The sequence below is a fragment of the Apodemus sylvaticus genome, chromosome 20 (assembly GCF_947179515.1).
Source record: "Apodemus sylvaticus chromosome 20, mApoSyl1.1, whole genome shotgun sequence".
NCBI classification, from domain to species: domain Eukaryota; kingdom Metazoa; phylum Chordata; class Mammalia; order Rodentia; family Muridae; genus Apodemus; species Apodemus sylvaticus.
In genome coordinates this window covers 62318864-62336650 of record NC_067491.1, presented here as the reverse complement: position 1 = coordinate 62336650, position 17787 = coordinate 62318864, and the positions used below count along the sequence as shown (strand labels likewise).

The 17787-nt window shown below is 37.5% G+C and overlaps 1 pseudogene; it reads right to left on the bottom strand.

Moving 5' to 3' along the window:
* LOC127670670 (vomeronasal type-2 receptor 116-like) overlaps nucleotides 1-17295 on the bottom strand; it is a 34150-nt pseudogene extending 16855 nt beyond the window's left edge.
* Between the last annotated feature and the right edge of the window lie 492 nt (nucleotides 17296-17787).

Here is a 17787-nt window from a genome sequence, read left to right as displayed (position 1 = left end):
AGTAGTAATTGATAACCTTTCTTTAAAGGTCAAAATGATTAGATAATTTAAAAATGTTTAAAACACTTCCACAAGAATGAGCGATCAGTAAAACTCTTAATAATAATAGTTATGAGTGTATTGATGGGGTAAGTATTAACAACCAAGATTTACTACATCAAGAAGCATATAAGATTTACTTAGAAACACACCTCTGTAAATCTTATGGGCCAGTTAATCATGTATTCAGATAACATCAACTGTTCATCCTTGGAAGCACTAGGAACAAATGTACCCACTTTCACCAATAGTGAAAGACCTGATGGAAAGTTCCAAACGTTGTTAATATCATACTCTGGATCAGCCTTCCTTTTCCAGTCCAGAACCACAGGGTCACCAACAGAGTTTTTGACTTGAATATTCTTCAGAAAAGGGTGAAGCTAAAAGATATGAGAAGTCTTATGATGAAGTTGAAGTTATGGATTTATAATTTAATTATGAATAAGGAGATATTTCCTGACAATAATATATGATGTTAACACTGTTTTAATTAATTATCTATGGGATTGAACACAACAAAAGAAAGCTTAGGAGAAAATAAATATAATTTTTTTCTTAAATGTCAGTTTGCATAGAATATGCCAGGCCAAGAAAACCAAATGATCAAAGATAATACAGCAAACAAGTCACAACTTTTTATCCGTTTTCAAAAGATTGAAGCTACTTCATTTCTATCACTATTATCTAATAGAATAAAATATAATTCCAAGAATCTCTAAAATGCTACAAAAGACCCTATTACTTTGCCATGGTTTAAAGAAACTATCTTATTACTATTCCAAGTACTGCCAAATGTTCAAGGACTATGGAGTGAATGGATCTCAACTTCTTTGAAAAACTAGGTATATCCTTATATTTCCTGACATTTTTACAGCCTCAATGTTTAAGACGAGGTTATTTGAGTTTGATGGATAATCAGGAGTTGGCTGATTTAGAGCACATACTTATTCTAATGGCATACAGGAATTTTGTATATATTTTGTGTAAAATGAACTTGAAAACCTGGATTTTTTTCCTTTTTTCTTTTTTCTTTTTGTTCTGGTTTATTTGCAAGAATGAGAACATGCATTTCAAACAATCAAATGTTTTATAAACTTAGCAACATAGAATACAATGGCAGTTTTCAAACTAGAAAGCATAGCCTAACATGAATTGGTAGCCATGACTTACATGTATGTTGACTTCTATGAAACCCAGAGGTACACAGTTGTCCAGTATGCTTCACTGACTTAAAGAGTGCTTATTGTTCCTATGAATAAAAAGTCACACAAAATTTCCCTAGATCCAATGACCTAATGCCCCAAAGTTGCCTGACACATACCTCTCAAGACAGCTTAACAGGGTAACTCCATTATAACCACCAGCTTGGCACTTGGATTTGGATTGTAGATGCAGTCACATTGACAACTATGACTACCCATCACAACTAACTATATGTCATGCTGTGAAACAACAAATTATTCTTATTTATCTAAAGTGGGGTGTCCTCTAAACAACATTTTCATTGCCTTTACCCTCTAATCACCTTTTCTTGGCAATTCCCATTCTACTTTCTAAATCTACTCTAGAATTTGCATCTACATTTCCTTTTTTATAGTTTTTGTATGCTTTTCAATGTAATTATTCAGTTCCATCCTGATTGCAGTTCCTCTTTTTAGACTAATCCATCTCACCACCCAACCTCCATCAACTTCTCTGAGATGGTGGAGCATCCCCTGGGTATTCCCAACTCTACGACATGAAGATGCTTCAGGGATCGGCACATTAATGAAAGTCTTGGTTTTTCTACTGAGAAATTGTCAAGACAAATATATCTGCTATTTCCTTTTTTGTTTGCTTGGGGGTTATGGTTCTTTTTCAAGACAGGGTTTCTCTGTGTAGTCCTAGCTGTCCTGGAACTCACTCTGTAGACCAAACTGGCCTCGAACTTAGAAATCTCCCTACTTCTGCCTCCCAAGTGCTGGGATTACAGGCGTGTGCCACCATGCCCAGCTATCTCTGCTATTTCTACAAAAAGAAGAATTAGTCTGTTGAACAGAATCTTCTACAGGCCACCCATCATATACATAGACATTGAACTATATTGATATCTAAGCACTGAAATATGCACTATGTCTTATAGGTTATTGAATGGAAAAATAATATAGCATTACTAGTTTGAGAGCTTTTCAGGCATCTGTGACATGTTGGTGAATTTACAATACAAAGAAAGGCACATTACCTGCCAGGGGGATAACAGAGTCCTATCAATATTTGCCTGTGGTTGAACTTGTATTTGATTGAGATTCTTCTCATGGAGACTGTGGGCCACTGCATACACAGCATCATACACATCGTAACTCTCTTCAGTCATGACCATTTCAAAAAGACTCCTTGGCAACAATCCCAAAGAGGCATTGGGCACACAGTTTTCAATGATTTTACGTGCAGAATGCAATCTTGAGCAATTGAAAAAATCATCCACAAGTTAAGAAGAAAAGTATCTTCTGGGTACTTAACAGGATTGGCTTCCCGCATAAATTTTGTGAAACCAACAATCTCCCCATGATGGGGTGAAAAAATGAGAGCCCCATGCGATAAATTTAACACTGTATATGGACGAATACTTGGGCTAATCCATTTTTTACTCATAACCCAGATTTTATTCATTGTGTACTTTCTATGGATATTTACTATTACAGTTAATAGTAAATTAATGGGTCCATAAATTACAATCACATCTGCTGATGACTCTAGAGTACGCATCTGATCATAGATTAGCGAATGATATATTGATTCTCCCACATATGATACTGTTTCCACAAAAGCTATGCAGGCTTTGTTCTTTTCCATCTCCATTCTAAAATCTGATGCAAACTGAGAACCTTTGTGGTCATCTGTGATGAGCAGTCCCACCCAGGTCCATCTGAAATGAAGCATCAAAGAGGCAATACCACAGAACAGAGCCGTGTCTTTGGGGGCTACCTGGTACAGAGATGTAAACTGATTTGTGTCAACCTTTGCATTATCAAAAGGCCCAACAGTAAGCTGGAAGGAAATCAGTATTTTAAAAAGGAGAACAATAAATGTCATTTAAATAGTCTTAGTCTTAAAAACCCGATTTCAGTTATAAAGTTGATACTCTGCTCAATAGTTCTTAATGTCACATCTCACCTCCTGAGGGTTTCCAGAAAAATTATTAAAAGTATCAAAGTTTTAAATTGCCTTGTGTACTGTTCATCCTTCTTACTCTACATCAAAGGAAATGAAGAACAGACTGTGTCCATATTTGTCTTTGTATTTGCTCTTTAATGCCAATTAATCAAAATCTCTCCTTTTCATTTTGCAAGCAGCTAATTCTGAGAAAGGAAAGCTGGCTTCCCACCACTCACATCATGTGCACTCAACTGAGGAAATTTGTAACGACCCAACAATGTCCCAATGATTTCAGATGATTTCCATGATATTCCAGTAAGTGTAGCAGCTGATTTCCACTTTTTTCTACAATTGTAATTAGGGATAAATATGCTCAAACCTGTGAGCCAATAGAATACACTCTTCATAATGTTCCTTTCAATATCTGGGAGATTATATATCTGAAGTCCCAGAGACGTGTTTGGTAAAACATGAGGGTTCAAGTTGATTTCATTGATGGCAAATAACATGGCCAAAACAAGTTGGTAGTTTCGTATATCCGTCCTGCATAGAAGTATCACAAAATTCATATTGGGAACTCATAACTATTATACCTATAACCTATAAGGTACAGAAGACACCTTAGAAAATATTGACACAACAATCAAAGCAACCACTAAATCAAAAAAAGTTCCTAACTTAAAACATCCTGGGAATCCAAGACACAATGAGAAGACTAAACCTAAGGATAATAGGTATAGAATAGAACAAAGATTCCCGACAGAGAGGGCAAGTAAATACCTTCAATAAAATTATAGAAGAAAACTTCCATAACCTAAAGAAAGAGATGCCCATGAATATATAAGAAGCCTACCGAACTCCAAACAGACTGAACCAGAACATATGTTCCTCCCATTACATAATAGTCAAAACACAAAATGCACAAAACAAAGAATATTAAAAGCAGTAAGTTTAAAAGGTCAGGTAACATATAAAGGCAGACCTATCAGGATTACACCAGACTTCTCAACAGAAACTATGAGAGCTAGAAGATCCTCAGCAGATATCATACAAACCCTAAGAGAAGACAAATGCCAGCCCAGGCTACTAACTTTCTACAAATTCAGCCCTAAAAAGGGTAACAGATGGAAAATTCCAACAGGAGGAGGGAAACTACACCCTAGAAACAGAAGAATGTAATCTTCTTTCAAGGAACCCCAAAGAAGATACCCAAAAGAAAAGAACATAATTTCATCTCTAACAATAAAAATAACAGGAAACAACAATCACTATTTCCTAACATCTCTTAATATCAATAGACTCAATTCCCCAATAAAAAGATATAGACTAACAGACTGGATATGTGAACAGGATACAGCATTTTGCTGCATACAGGAAGCGTACCTCACAGACAAAAACAGAAAATACCTCAGGGTAAAGGGCTGGAAAACAATTTTCAAAGCAAATGGTCTCAGGAAAGAAGCTGGAGTAGCGATTCCAATATGAATAAAATCTACTTACAACCAAAAGTTTTCAAAAAAGATAAGGAAGGACACTTCATACTCATCAGATGAAAAATCTGTCAAGGAGAGCTCTCAATTCTGAACATCTGTGCTACAAATGCAAGGGTACCCACAATCATAATAGAAATTTTATTAAAGCTCAACGCACACAGTGAACCTCACAATAATAGTGGGGTACTTTAATACTTCAAACTAACCAATGGTCAGATCATGGATACAGAAACTAAAGAGAGAGACACAGTGAAACTAACAGAAGTTATGAAACAAATGGATTTAACTTTTAACTACAGATGATTTAACTCTAAAGCAAAATAATAAACCTTCTTCTCACCTTGGTACCTTCTCAAAAATCTATCATATAATTTGGACACAAAATCAACATTAACAGATCCAAGATTTTGAGTTAATCCCATGTATTCTATCAGACCACCACAGAATGAGGCTGATCTTCGATAAATACAAAAACAGGAAGACCATGTACACATAGAAGTTGAACATCTATCTCCTCAATGGTAACTTGGTCAGGGAAGAAATAAAGAAGGAAATGAAAGACTTCTAGAATTCAATGAAAATGAAAGACACATCATACCCAAACTTATGGGGCACAGTGAAAGCTGTGCTAAGAGGAATGCTCATAGCTCTGAGTACCTCCAAAAAGTAACTGGAGGGAGCATACACTAGCAGTTTAACAGCACACCTGAAAGCTCTCTTACAGAAATAAGCAAATACACCAAAGAGGAGTAGACAGCTGGAAATAATCAAACTTGAGGATGAAATCAACCAAGTAGAAACAAAAAGAACTATATAAAGAATCAGCAAAAGCAGTTGCTGTTTCTTTATCAACAAGATAGTGGAAATACTTAGCCAAACTAATTAGACCCACAGAGACAGTATCCAAATTAACAATGTCCTAAATGAAAAGGGAGACATAGCAACAGAGATGGAGGAATTTAAAGAAATTATCAGGTCCTAATACCATAGCCTATACTCAACAAAACTGGAAGTCCCTTTCTCAGAGGAACCATAGCACCCTCACTTAATTCCTCCTTCTTCGTGAGCTTCCTGTTCTGGGTGAATTGTAAATTGTTTATTTTGAGCTTTTGGACTAGCATCTGCTTATTAGTGAGTGCATACCATGTGCATTCATTTGTGATTGGTTACCTCACTCAGGATGACACTTTCCATTTTCATCCATTTGCCTAAGAATTTCATGAATTCATTGTTTTTAATAGCTGAATAGTATTCTATTGGGTATATATACCACAGTTTCTGTATCCATAATACTCACAGGAGCAATAAGGGAGGCAATGTGTGGAGCAGAGTCTGAAGTAAAGGCCACCCAGTGACTGCCCTACATGGAGATTCATCCTATAAACAGTCACCAAACACTGATACTATGACAAGAAGCGTGTACCAAAAGGAGCATGCCATGGCTGTCTCCAGAGGGGCCCTGCCAGAGCCTTACAAATACAGAGGCAGAAGCGAGCAACCAACTATTGGACTGGGCTTGGGGTCCCCAACGGACGATATGGAGGGAGGTCCGGAGGACTGAAGGGGCATATAGCCCCATGGGAAGAACAATGACTTCGGACACCCAGACACCCCAAGACTCCCAGGGACTGAACTATCAACAAAGGGGTACACATGCTTCCAGTCAAAAATGTGTCAGAGGACGGCCTTGTTAGGCATCAGTGAGAGGAGTGGTCTTTGGTCATGTAAAGGCTCAATAGAGGCCCCAACAAAGGGAAACGAACAGGGGGAATGTGGGGGGGAGGTGGGACTGTGTTGGGTAGAGGGGCATATACATGGAGGCAGGGGGTGGGAGGAGGGGTAGGGAATCTTTGGGGGGCGCTTTTGGGAGGGGGTATATTGGGAAAGGTTACCATTGGTAATGTAAATGAAGAAGATACTCAATAAAAAAAGAAAGAAAGAAAGAGATGCAGCCATTAAAACTTTGCCAACCAAAAAAATGCACAGGGCTAGAAGATTTGAGGGTAGATTTCTATCAGAATTAGAGACGTCCAAATACCAATAATCCCAAACTCTTTCACAAAATAAAAACAGAAGGAACACTACCCAATACATTTTACAAAGCCTCATTTATGCTTTGTAAAGCCTCATTTACGCTAAACCACACAAAGACCCAACAAAGAAAGAGAACTTCAGAACAGTTAACAATTTCCCTTATGGATATTGCTGTAAAAACATTCAATAGAATTCTAGCAAAATGAATCCAAGAACACATCAAAATGATTATTCACCATGATCAATTGTGCTTCATCTCAGGGTTGCAGAGATGGTTCAATATATGGAAATCCATCAACTTAATCCATTATATAAACAATGTCAAACAAACAAAAACCCACATGATCTTCTCATTGGATCCTGAAAAACTTTTGAAAAATAAAACACCCCCTCATGCTAAAAGTATAGGAGAGATCCGGAATTCAATTCCATACCTAAACATAATTAAAGAACTATAAAGCACACCAACAGAGTTAGAGAACAGGAGCAACCTGAGAGGGATAGAGGAGCAGGAGGGCAAAAAGGAGGGGCATGAACAGGTAATGGAAGAGACAGGAGAGAAGACAGAAAATAAAACAGAAACAAGTAGCAGTGGAGATGGGGAAATGAGGGCAGCCAGAAGACAGTCCCAGAATCCAGGAAAGTGAGAGGCTCCCAGGATGCAATGGGGATGGCTTTAGTAGTAATATCCAAGAAAGAGATACAAAACCTGTACAGACAACCTCCAGTAGATCGTCATGACTCCCAGTTGAATCATGATGCCACCCATGTAATTCGGAACTTTAAATCCAGAAATATTCCTGTCCAAAGGAAAGAGAGTGACAAAAATGGAAGAGAGACTGAAGGAAAAGCCATCTAGAGGCCACCCCAACTAGGAATTCATCCTACCTGTAGAACCAAACCCCCACAATATTGTCCATGTCAAGGGCTTGCTGGAAGGAGCCTGGTATGACTGTTCTCTGAGAGGTTATGCCAGTCACTGATTATTACTAATGGAGACACTAACAGGCAACTACTGGACTGAACACAGGGACCCCAATACAAGAGAAGGGGAAGAACTGTAGGAGCTGAAGGGGATTGCAACCCCATATGAAGAGCAACATCAAGTAACTGGACCATCCAGGCCTCCCAGGGACTAAACAAGCAATCAAAGATTGTACATGAACCAAGACATGATTCCAGATACAAATGGAGAAGAGGATGGCCTTCTCTGACATCAAGGGAGGGGAAGGAGGCATGATTCTCTGTGTAAAGGGATGCTAGACTGGTGAGGCTGAAGGAGGTGAGTGGGTGGAGGAGCACCCTCTTAGAGGTAAAGAGTAGGGGGTGAGGGCTAATGTGATGGGGAGATTTGTGGAAGTGGAACTGGGAAGGGAATTCTCATTTTAAATATAAACAAAAATGATAAATAATGTATTTGTATAAGAAAAAAGAAGACAGCATAGATAAAATAGATACATCTTTCAAATAAAATGTTAAATTTAAAAACATTCCAGACCCAAAACATCCAGAAAAATCTTGGACAATATAAAAAACAAAGTTTAAACAAATTGGAAAGGAAGAAGTCAAAGTAAGAAGTCAAACTATCATTATTTGCAGATGACATGATAGTCTACCTAAGTGACCTAAAAAACTCCACTAGAGAACTCCTATAGCTGAAAAACAACTTCAGCAAAGTGGCTATAAAATCAACTCAAGCAAATCAGTAGCCTTCCTATACTCAAAGGATAAGCAGGCTGAGAAAGAAATTAGGGAAATGAACCCCTTCACAATAACCACAAACAGTATAAAGTATCTTGGGGTGACTCTTACCAAACATGTGAAAGATCTGTATGACAAGAACTTCAAGACTCTGAAGAAGGAAATGGAAGGAGACCTCAAAAAATGGGAAAAGCTCCCATGCTCATGGATCAGTAGAATCAATATAGTTAAAATGGCCATTTTGCCAAAAGCAATATAGAGATTCAATGCAATATCCATCAAAATCCCAACTCAGTTCTTCACAGAGTTAGAAAGAGCAATTATCAAATTCATCTGGAATAACAAAAAACCCAGGATAGCTAAAACTATTCTCAGCAACAAAAGAAATTCTGGGGGAATCAGTATCCCTGACCTCAAGCAATACTACAGAGCAATAGTGTTAAAAACTGCATGGTATTGGTACAGTGACAGGCCGGAGGATCAATGGAACAGGATTGAAGATCCAGAAATGAACCCACACACCTATGGCCACTTGATCCTCGACAAAGAGGCTGAGAACATCCAATGGACAAAAGATAGCCTTTTCAACAAATGGTGCTGGTTCAACTGGAGGTCAGCATGCAGAAGAATGCAAATTGATCCATCCTTGTCTCCTTGTACTAAGCTCAAATCCAAATGGATCAAGGACCTCCACATAAAGCCAGACACTATGAAGTTAATAGAAAAGAAACTGGGGAAGACCCTTGAGGACATCGGTACAGGGAGAAAGTTTCTGAACAGAACACCAATAGCGTATGCTCTAAGAGCAAGAATTGACAAATGGGACCTCATAAAATTACAAAGTTTCTGTAAGGCAAAGGACACCATCAAGAGGACAAATCGGCAACCAACAAATTGGGAGAAGATCTTCACCAATCCTACATCAGATAGAGGGCTAATATCCAATATATATAAAGAACTCAAGAAGTTAGACTCCAGAAAACCAAACAACCCTATTAAAAAATGGGGTACAGACTTAAACAAAGAATTCTCACCTGAAGAACATCGGTGGCTGAGACACATCTTAAAAAATGCTCAACTTCATTGGTCATTAGGGAAATGCAAATCAAAACAGCCCTGAGATTTCACCTTACACCTTCACAGTCAGAATGGCTAAGATTAAAAATTCCGGAGATAGCAGGTGTTGGAGAGGGTGTGGAGAAAGTGGAACACTCCTCCACTGCTGGTGGGGTTGCAAATTGGTACAACCACTCTGGAAATCAGTCTGGCAGTTCCTCCGACAACTGGGCACCTCACTTCCAGAAGATCCTGCTATACCACTCCTGGGCATATACCCAGAGGATTCCCTACCATGTATTAAGGATACATGCTCTACTATGTTCATAGCAGCCCTATTTATAATTGCCAGGTGCTGGAAGGAACCCAGGTATCCCTCAACAGAAGAGTGAATGCAAAAAATGTGGTATATCTACACAATGGAGTACTATTCAGCCATTAGAAACAATGAATTCATGAAATTCTTAGGTAAATGGATGGAGCTAGAGAACATCATACTAAGTGAGGTAACCCAGACTCAAAAGATGAATCATGGTATGCACTCACTAATAAGTGGATAGTAACCTAGAAACCTGGATTACCCAAAACATAATCTACACATCAAATGAGGTACAAGAAGCCAGGAAGAATGGCCCCTTGTTCTGGAAAGTCTCAATGAAGCAGTATTCAGCAAAACCAGAACTGGGAAGTGGGAAGGGGTGGGTGGGAGGACAGAGGGAGAGAAGGGGGCTTACGGGACTTTTTGGGAGTGGGGCGGCTAGGGAAGGGGAAATCATTTGAAATGTAAATAAAAAATATACCAAATAAAGAAAAAAGATAAATAGTTTTCTACTGATCTGTGGTATAAGGGACATACACTTAAGAAAGCCAGTTTACACCAAGCCTAAATCCAAGAAAGCAATTCTTCAAACATCAGGAACAAGACAAAGCTGTCCACTATCTCCAGAACTATTTAATATAGTACTTGAAGTTGCAGATTGAACAATAAAACAGAAAAGGAGTTTATGGGAATTCAAATTGAAAAGGAAGCTATCAAAATATCACTATTCACAGATGATATGATAATATAAATAAGTGAGTCCAAAGTCGCATATACTAAACTAACTAAATATTATCAATAACCATCCTACATGGAATCAATAAGGAGACAAAGGAAGAAATTGCTAGTGAACCACCCTTTACAACAGCCACAATTTATATAAAAATATTGTGGTGCCAAACACCAAGCAAGTTAAAAACATGTATAGTCGGAAATCCATCAATACAATCCACTACATAAACAAACTCAAAGAAAAAAACCACATGGTCATTTCATTGGATGCTGAAAAAGCATTTGACAAAATTCAGCATCCTTTCATGCTTAAAGTCTTGCAGAGAACAGGAATTCAAAGCCCATACCTAAACATAGTAAAAGCAATATACAGCAAACCGGTAGCCAGCATCAAACTAAATGGAGAGAAACTTGAAGCAATCCCACTGAAATCAGGGACCACACAAGGCTGCCCCCTTTCTCCTTATCTTTTCAATATTGTACTTGAGGTACTAGCTTGGGCAATTCGACAACATAAGGAGGTCAAAGGGATACAAATTGGAAAGGAAGAAGTCAAACTATCATTATTTGCAGACGACATGATAGTTTACCTAAGTGACCCAAAAAACTCCACTAGAGAGCTCCTACAGCTGATAAACAACTTCAGCAAAGTGGTGGGTTATGAAATCAACTCAAGCAAATCAGTGGCCTTCCTATACTCAAAGGATAAGCAGGCTGAGAAAGAAATTAGGGAAATGACCCCCTTCACAATAGCCACAGACAGTATAAAGTATCTTGGGGTGACTCTTACCAAACATGTGAAAGATCTGTATGACAAGAACTTCAAGACTCTGAAGAAGGAAATGGAAGAAGACCTCAAAAAATGGGAAAACCTCCCATGCTCATGGATGGGTAGAATTAATATAGTTAAAATGGCCATTTTGCCTAAAGCACTATACAGATTCAATGCAATACCCATCAAAATCCCAACTCAATTCTTCACAGAGTTAGAAAGAGCAATTTTCAAATTCATCTGGAACAACAAAAAACCCAGGATAGCTAAAGCTATTCTCAGTAACAAAAGAAAATCTGGGGGAATCAGTATCCCTGACCTCAAGCAATACTACAGAGCAATAGTGTTAAAAACTGCATGGTATTGGTACAGTGACAGGCAGGAGGATCAATGGAATAGGATTGAAGATCCAGAAATGAACCCACACACCTATGGCCACTTGATCCTCGACAAAGAGGCTGAAAACATCCAATGGAAAAAAGATAGCCTTTTCAACAAATGGTGCTGGTTCAACTGGAGGTCAGCATGCAGAAGAATGCGAATTGATCCATCCTTGTCTCCTTGTACTAAGCTCAAATCCAAATGGATCAAGGACCTCCACATAAAGCCAGACATTCTGAAGCTAATAGAAAAGAAACTGGGGAAGACCCTTGAGGACATCGGTACAGGGAGAAAGTTTCTGAACAGAACACCAATAGCGTATGCTCTAAGAGCCAGAATTGACAAATGGGACCTCATAAAATTACAAAGTTTCTGTAAGGCAAAGGACACCATCAAGAGGACAAATTGGCAACCAACAAATTGGGAAAAGATCTTCACCAATCCTACATCAGATAGAGGGTAATATCCAATATATATAAAGAACTCAAGAAGTTAGACTCTAGAAAACCGAACAACCCTATTAAAAATGGGGTACAGAGTTAAACAAAGAATTCTCACCTGAAGAACTTCGGATGGCGGAGAAGCATCTTAAAAAATGCTCAACTTCATTAGTCATTAGGGAAATGCAAATCAAAACAACGCTAAGATTTCATCTTACACCAGTCAGAATGGCTAAGATTAAAAATTCAGGAGACAGCATGTGTTGGAGAGGGTGTGGAGAAAGAGGAACACTCCTCCACTGCTGGTGGGGTTGCAAATTGGTACAATCACTCTGGAAATCAGTCTGGCGGTTCCTCCGAAAACTGGGCACCTCACTTCCAGAAGATCCTGCTATACCACTCCTGGGCATATACCCAGAGGACTCCCCACCATGTAATAAGGATACATGCTCTACTATGTTCATAGCAGCCCTATTTATAATTGCCAGATGCTGGAAAGAACCCAGGTATCCCTCAACAGAAGAGTGGATGCAAAAAATGTGGTATATCTACACAATGGAGTACTATTCAGCCATTAGAAACAATGAATTCATGAAATTCTTAGGCAAATGGATGGAGCTAGAGAACATCATACTAAGTGAGGTAACCCAGACTCAAAAGGTGAATCATGGTATGCACTCACTAATAAGTGGTTATTAACCTAGAAAACTGGAATACCCAAAACATAATCCACACATCAAATGAGGTACAAGAAGAAAGGAGGAGTGGCCCCTGGTTCTGGAAAGACTCAGTGAAACAGTGTTTGGCAAAACCAGAATGGGGAAGTAGGAAGGGGTGGGTGGGAGGACAGGGGAAGAGAAGGGGGCTTACGGGACTTTCGGGGAGTGGGGTGGCTAGAAAGTGGGAAATCATTTGAAATGTAAATAAAATATATCGAATAAAAAAAATGGATGCAAAAATTTTTTTTGGAATTAAAAAAAAAAGAAAATGTGCATATATATATCGTAAACCTAAAAAAATGTATAATATAAATGTTCAGTCACTGAAAATAAATTGAAGATGTCAGAAGACAGAAAGATCTCAAGAGCTGATGTAATAGTAGGATCAACATAATGAAAATGGCCTTCTAATCAAAAGAAATGTCCTGTTTCAACTTAATCATTATCAAAATTACAACAGAATACTTTTCAAAACTTAAAAGAATATGTATCTTCATACGTAGAAATAAAATGCCACTATAGATGAAACAATTATGTACAATAAAGAAAATCCCAAGGTATTACTTTCCCTGATTTCAAACTGTACTACAGAGCAATAGTACTAAAACCATCATTGTTTTAGCTTAAAACAAACAGGTTTATTAATAGAATTAAACGAAAAACCCTAATTGGAATCCATACACCTATGGACACTTAATCTCAGATAAAAATCCAAAAATTGTACAATTGTAAATAAGAAAGTATTTTCCACGAATTGTTGTGGTCTCACTAGATGCCAATGATTATAGAATGCAAATAGATGCACATCTAGCTTTTTGCACAAACCTAAATTCCAAATAGATCAAAGATATTAACATTAGACCAGAAATACTGAATATAATCCTAGAGAAATTAGGGCAAACCATTGAATGCATTGAAGAGGAAAGACTTTCTGAACAGAACACCAATCATGCAGTTACTGTACATTATCGCAGCTAATAAAATGATAATAAAAATGGTTTGGTAAGGCCAAGGAAAGACCAGTTGTTCAAAACAGCAGTCTTCAGAATGCAGAAAGATTTTCACCAATTCCACTTCTTGCAGATAGCTATTATCCAAAATATTTAGAGTACTTAAGAGACTAGAAAACAAATATTTCAAATCAAATATTTCAATTAAAATGCAATACATATCTGAACAGAATTTTCAACAGAAAAATCTTAAGTGTCTGGGAAACATTTAAATAAATGTTCAAAATTCAACAGAATAATGTAAATCAAAATGATTCCGTGATTTCATCTTACACATGTCTGCTTGGCTAAGATCAGAAACAAAAGTGACAGTTGACGCTGGTGAGGACCTCAAGGAAAGGGTGTGCTTGCTCCTCCATTCATGGCAAACTTTTACAGAGACCTTTTCCATCAGCAACTCAATAGCCAGCCATAACTCTTCTGAGCTTACATCAAAATATTCTACTGTTGAGCCCAAGGTCATTTGCTCAACCATGTTCTTTGCAACTTACTGCATAACAGCCAGAAACCAGAAGCAATCTAGATATCCCTCAGTCAAAGAACAGACAAAAATGTGTTAAGTTTACATACTGCCATAGTACACAACTTTTTAATAGGGCATCATGGAATTTGGAACTAGAAAAATTTATCCAGAGCAAGCTTATCCAGACCCAGGAAGATGAACATGGCATGTTCTCACTGACAAGTGGATTAGCTCTGAGGTACAGATTTTGAGACCATGAGTAAGAAATAGGGCTTAAGGGACAATGCAAGAATATTCACAATGTAACAAATATTAGTGTCATGTGTGGATAAAGAACTTGTTCTTTGACAGGCGGTGGTTGCACACACGTAATCCCAGCACTCTGGGAGGCAGACGCAGGCAGATTTCTGAGTTGGACGCCAGCCTGGTCTACTGAGTGAGGTGCAGGACAGCCAGGGCTATACAGAGAAGCGCTGTCTCCAAACAACAACAACAACAACAACAACAACAACAACAACAACAAAAAAAAGCAAAAACATGTTTATTACCATGTACTTTCACTTTCACAGTACTATTGTCATGTTATCTCGTTAATTTAAATCACCTTACACCAAAAATACTACAGTTTAATGATTAGGATGTTTTGGGTTGTTTGATATCCACTAATATCCTTGTAACTGAAGGCATCACTAGCAATATTTTTGCTGAAAAAAGTTATAGTTTTATAAACACCAGTATATAAAATGGATCAAACATGCAGACTGCATTTTATTGGGAAACACTTCAGCTTGGGGTTTTCATGCTTGCCTGCTGTTTATGATTCCAAAATATTTTTTGGATTAAAAAAATACCTTCCACTAAACTATTGCAAAATGGATAATAATAAAAAATCAGAAAATGAGTTCAATTACACACACGTAAATTGAAACTCCAGTGTTAAGGTTCATAATTCTAGCCACTCTAAAGCACATGATCATTGTGTTCATTGTGATCCTGACGCTTGCACTTGTGCACATAGAAACGGAAAAGGAAGAATACCAGAAAGATCCTTTTTCAAAATGACTGTGCACCGCATCACTCTATTATAAAAGATTTAATCAGAAGCATGATTGAAATTTAATAGATCTTACTCTATATTTACTTTATATGAATACTTTATATTCAGATACCCTTTCTTGTAGAAAACTAGATATTTTTAAATTACATTAAATAAGGTGAATATAAATATATTTAATATATTTATACTTTAATATATAAATATATTTATCATACATGGAAAAAGAAATCACTTCCCAAATTCTGTTGTCTTATTTCATATCTTGTTAAATCATCTGACAAGTCATTTTCCACTTGTTAGCATTTGATGAGCTGTTCTACTGCAAATGTGCTTTTGCAGTGAGATTGCTCCCACTACACTGTCTGGACAGACATGGGGCATAGTGCAAAGTGGTTCCTGATGTGGTGCAACTGCACAACAGTGTAAAAGATTTATCAAGTGCATCCATGGTTCTTGCAAAGTTAAAAAAGATATGTACCTGGGGCATTTAGAGAGCCACATGAAATATTTCAGCTGGTTGTGAATTTTTGGATCACTCTGATCATCTTTAATATTAAAATTTATTTCAAAATATGAAAAATGTCTTCTTCACCTAATGATGTTTTATTTCTGAATCATTTCCCTTCTACACTGCCTTGACCTAACAATTTATCACCATACCAATTTGCAAGCAAAGTGTTAGCAATGTTTCTACTTAGACTAAATCCACTTAGACATTCAGCAATTTTCCAGCAACTAACCAGAAGCAGGACATTCATTGCACAGTTTTCCTTCCCCAGGTTGAATTCAGAGTTGAGTGTGTACTTTGTTTCTCTATTTCAGTTCTTTAGTTTATATATACCCTGATAGAAATTTCAGCATGCTGCAATATACACTTTATTTCCTTGAAAAATTATTGTACATTGCTATTTATGTCTGAGATTACCAAGGAAGTTGAAGCAAACTTTGTCTAAATCTGCTGTTCCTGCAGATTTTAGACTGTCTAGGAAAGGGCCTTCAGTGACATAATCTCAGAATATTACTGTATGAATAAATTCATGAAATCAAGTATTGCATAGTGGAAATTGATAAATTAAATAGGTTGCAATGAATAAAAATCTGAAATCATATGAATTAAAAAATATTAGCTTTCAATACTCTGCAAAATGTTAAGGATCGAAAATAAAAGTGAAGAGAGATAAATTTCTTTTTTTTAATATTTTTTAATTCGATATAATTTATTTACATTTCAAATGATTTCCCCTGAAGAGAGATGAATTTCTAATTCTGCCATCACTGCATTCAAATCTGTGTCAGCTGACACAGCAACACTGATCACTCTAGAACCTGAGGAGGTATTACAATGTAACAGATTTCAAAGGTATTACCTGCTCTAATACAATCACAAATGAAACTCCCCGATTCTCTGAAGTGTTGTGTCAGGCTACTGCCAACATCCCTTGTAGTACAGGACTGGCATAATATGTGCTCACAGTCTGAGGAATTACAGACAGCATGGTGAAAGGTGATCAAACTGCAATGACCAAATATGAAACACAAAACTCTAATGACATATTTCTCTTCTCACTTGAGAGGACATAAGGAGTCACCAAGAAAAGAAAATTAAACAGAGGATCTTGGAAGGGAGTATATGAAGGAAACCTCATGAGGAGAAATTCTTGGAATAGTGTTCAAATCCACACTTAAAGTAGGACAAATAATTTGAAATGAGTTGATACAAATCACTTACCGTAAACCATTAGATGTGCCCAATGGTAATGTTTTCGAATCTATTGTTAAACTTGTAGCAGTGTCACTTAAGAGAGGAAAAAATGCACCAATGACCACAGACCCATCATGGTGTAGCATGTATTCTGATTCTGTTAGGCCGAAAAGGGCTGCAATGATCCAGATGGGTGTTCGCATCTGTAAAAACCAGAAGATAAAAAGCCAAGAGAAGAGCATATTAAGAGATGTTTCTGCCAAGATCTAAGTCGTGGAATGGTACAACCTATGGGGTGTTACATATATATATATTCAGTGCTCATATGTGTTTGCATGTGCGTGCCTGTGTGTGTGTGAGTGTGTTTGCACTGTTGTTGTTGACATGATGACAGAATATTTCACTCTAATCAGCCAGAGATATGTGCAAGGATCCTTCCATTCACCCTGTGAGCATTCTATGGCACTTTATCCTTCAGGCTATCCATATGAGTCACCTCACTCAGTGACAAACAGGTTACAGCATCAAGGACATACTTTCGTTTCCACTAGGAATCACAATAATTTCTCCAAGACTGAAACACCCCAGTGTTGCTTTCTGCCTCTGTGTTTATGGCCTAAAATGTTTACAAAGTAAGAATTTATTCAAGAGCCCTTCAAGATAATGCCCACATATCACATCAAAGGAAATCACTGTTGGAAAAATATAAATACACATTAAAGACCCATACCAGA